Source organism: Saimiri boliviensis, chromosome 5, assembly GCF_048565385.1.
Source record: "Saimiri boliviensis isolate mSaiBol1 chromosome 5, mSaiBol1.pri, whole genome shotgun sequence".
Lineage (NCBI taxonomy): Eukaryota > Metazoa > Chordata > Mammalia > Primates > Cebidae > Saimiri > Saimiri boliviensis.
Genome location: NC_133453.1, coordinates 67,090,753 through 67,094,860, shown reverse-complemented (window position 1 = coordinate 67,094,860; position 4,108 = coordinate 67,090,753).

Genomic DNA, 4,108 nt, shown 5'->3' with positions numbered 1-4,108 from the left:
ATGGCATAGGATCATTGACATTAGGATTTAATCATATCCTTGTTGATAGCTTACTTTCTCTTTATACACTCTGACTCTGTCACATTCTTCCAATTTCTATGGAAAAGGTAAATTTAATTTTATTGCTTTATATTTCTGCATTGCTAAAATTTTTCCGGTTAACATCTCTTATAAGGAATTCTGTGAAATTTCTCAATATCTTCCACAAGACCTTTTCAATATCTTCTACGTGACCTTACGAGATCCTTGTGGTAAATGAAATTATTCTAAAGTGTTACACACCTTCAAATATAAGTAATAAATAAAGGAAAGGTAAAAAGTGGTAATGTTTGTGTCAATCAATATTCACAAGTTATATAGTATGCTCTAATTTATTACTCTGCTTCTATCCCAATTAGTATTTTTTAAAGTTTCCTTAGTAAAAGCACTTACTTATTAATATAAATCCACTTCTGCTTGTAAAACTGGTGAATTTGTTACGGAAGATGTTTGACAGCATATTTCCCAACTTATCCTGGCAATGGCCTTGCCCTGAATAGAGAGGGCTCCTCTGTGTGACTGCTACCCATTTGCTGCCTTAAGAAAATCTAGTTCTCTTATTTGCCAATTCCAGCTGGAAGAACCCACTGGGCAAAAATCATTAAGCCAATAAATAATTCTATGACCAGTTCCCCAAGATCTGTAATTGGCCCTGTCTGTACAGTCCCAGAAACATACAACAGAGGATAGTAAAGTATAAATGGCACATTTAGTTTTAAATTTGTTGGGAAGGTATCCAGATAGGTTCCTGCCATTATTTTCACCTGTAAATATTCAGCTGTAACAAGCCTCTGACATTTCAAGAAGAGTATTTCTTATGTGGCTGTTGATTACACCAAGTATAGCATTGGCCATATTAATCAGGAGGGATGGGGCAGCTGCCTTCCTCATCTTTTGAATACACGTGCTAAGCAGTGATGCTGTATGATCCAAGCTGAGCTCAGAATGCTTCCAATTAAAATAGAGTCCTCAGAGACATTTAGAGATGTTAGTTAACCCCAATAATTACATTTGGTTCTCCCCAAGATTGAGAATCTTCTTAAAAACAATTAATGTGACATTAATCTTTCAATAAATATGTGTAATCTTTGTCTTGGGCCAGAAGATGGAAGAAACTTCCCCACTCTTAAGATACTGGCCCCAATCAACAGAAGCTGAACTGCCTGTATCTATCTCATTCATATTATACATTACCACAGTTATGGTTTTAGCAAAAACAGCAGTGTAGCCTCACCATATGCTACTTGCCAATGAGGAGAATTTAAAACGTGTCCAAAGGGATTTACCATGGCAACTGTCAGAAGCATCTCACTGGAAAACTGGAAATCCTAGAGAATGATCCAAGTGTTTATTCTGAAGTGCAGTCCATCCACGAGATGGCCACCCGTCTTCCTGAAGGAAATCTTAGTCTAGTGTATAATTTTTATGGCAGAGAAAAAAGTCATCAGGAGGGTGAGATGAAATATTTTCTGAAACCAATTTAATTTTGCATTCTGGTTTTGTGTATCTACATGCAGATATGCATAAATCATCTCCCACTTTGTTCTACCAAATATTTAGAACTCCTAATTTTTGTGCTCACTAGACTTCTGAGCATTTTCCTGTCCCTTCTTTTCTCTCCACCAAGAATCTCCCTCTTCTCATGCAAGAAAATATAACATAAGTTTGGGCTGGTTTGTAAGTGTGACTCACGTCACCATGGTATGACTCATCCTGAGTAAGCTGATCATAAAAGAAAAACACCTTCCTCAGCAACATCTGGTCTTCTACCCAAACTACTACAGAGCCTCCTACCCCACAGGAAGAAAGTCCACCTACCTATATTCTCTGTCATGTGTTAACTGCATTCTCCTGAAAATTCCTGTTGTGTTCTTTTAAGGCTAATGGCTGGAACTTGAGTGTGCACCAGAATCATCTGGAGGTCTTGTTAAAAAAGAGGTGACTGGGCTCCACCCTCAGAATTTCTGATTCTGGAGGGCTGTGGGAAGCCTCAGCATTAGCATCAGTAACAAGTTCCCAGGTGACGCTGAAGCTGCTGGTCTAAGAACCACACTGAGAGTCACTGTTTTAGGCAAGGGTCTTCAACCCTGACTACACTGGTCTTTCGGTTTCTTAGAAGCTCCTCGGGTGATAATGTGCCACTAGGATGAGAACCATTACAATAAGAGGAGCTGATGCCGGAGATACAAAGTGGGGTGAGATGTAAGGAGAGTGCCTTGACTCAAAATCTTCTGTATAGGTTTTGTATTTTATGTAAAGAATGCATGTTTTAATATTTAAGTGACATTTAAAATATTTCAAAAACAGTAACATATGTCTCATGGCCCCAGAATCTATTGTTAGTTAATAAATGTTAAAGAATTATTATAGTCATAATAACAGCAAACTTTCATTTCTAGTCACTACAACTGGGTGGCTAGAAATGTAATTATGCTATTTTTTATGGCAAGATGAATGTGCTATTTTCTATGAGAGAATAAAAATTTGCAGCATTTGAGCACAGCAAAAAACATAATAAATGGCATGGAAAACATAATCCTTATCAAGAGAGTAATTATCTGGAGACCTCAATTGAGTAAAACTAGAGCTTCTCAGTGAACCTGAGCTGTAAGTTAGTTTGTGCTTGGAAACAAACTCTTCAATTCCTCCAAGTAGTCAACTGAATCATTCATAGTGTTCCTAAGACACTTGATTTGGAATACAGATCTCGTATGATTTTTTTATTTGTTTACGGTTCAGAATGTAAAAGTTAAAAGTAGTGCACTGGATTCTTATTCCTTGTGACCACTCAGTCTTTGTGGGAATCAGGCAATTGTGACCACTTTTCGGGCTAGACTTCAGTCTTTTCAGGGTTCTTTTCGTGCTGTCTAGCACAGCACTTGACACAGAATAGATGCTCCACAAAGATTTACCCAATTTAACGGAAAATTATTGCTGTATTTCAGAAGAACCAAATGTGCTTTTTGTCTTTTTCTTAATTTAATTTTTATTTGTACAAAGTAATAGATGCCCATAGTGTTAAAAGTCACGGCCACTGTTCCACCCTCCTGGCCCCCCAAATTCTGCTTCCCAGACACAAGCAGTTTCTGCTCTGTCAGTGTTGTTTCTTCTGATATTTCTATCCACATTTGTGTGTCAAAGTCACCACAAAAGGTTGTCTTGATAAAAACAGATACTACGTTTTGATTAAAAACAACAACAATAAGCTGAGATTAATGAAAACTTCTTAGTCGATGGGCAACTGTCCAAATGAATCAGTCAAATGAATTCCCTGGGTCACCTGAGTATTGGGGTCTTACAAAGATTGCTGGAGTGGAGTTAGTCATGAGATGGTTGATGTAGGAGTCAGAGTTAGAATCTGGGCAAGAATTGGTGAAGATTTGTAAGCCCAGGCACCCAGGATAACTGGTTTGGTACATGGGTAAGGCTAGTTGTTGAAGCAGTCTGTGGTTTTCTCTTTCCAGAGTCTGGGAGTCCAAAAGAGCTGCTAACTAGTTTATCCTAAGTTTTATTTTTATTTTTTATTTTTGACACAAGAGTTCTATTTCTACTTCTAGTTCTGTTAGTTTTGCTTTACATATTTTGAGTCTATCATTAGATGCACGCACATTTAGAATAGTTCTATGTTCGTGGTGAATTGAGCTCTTTATTATTATGAGATGTTCCTTTTTACCTCTAGAAATGCTTATTATTTTAAGAGACAGCTCATTTAGATGTACTTACATATGTCTGTTTTAGCTGAATATACTTTGCCTGAAGGATTCCCTTTAGTATTTCACTTAGTATGTATTTTCTGGTGACAATATTCTTAGTGCTGGTTTGTTGACAATGTTACTATTTCTTCTTCATTTTGAAAACATTTTCACTGAGTATGTTATCTTCCTCCAAAAAGGATTTACATGTGCTTAGGGCCAAGGACTAGGTTAGGGGCACTGGTAATACAAGTGAATTTGATTTAAGTGAAAGACAGGGATGACTCAAAGACGACTGGCTTATTTCAATTCACCTCTGTTCCTAGGGTGCATTGCTTCCGGGTTTCAACCTAAAGACAGAGGGATTCACCAGGGCC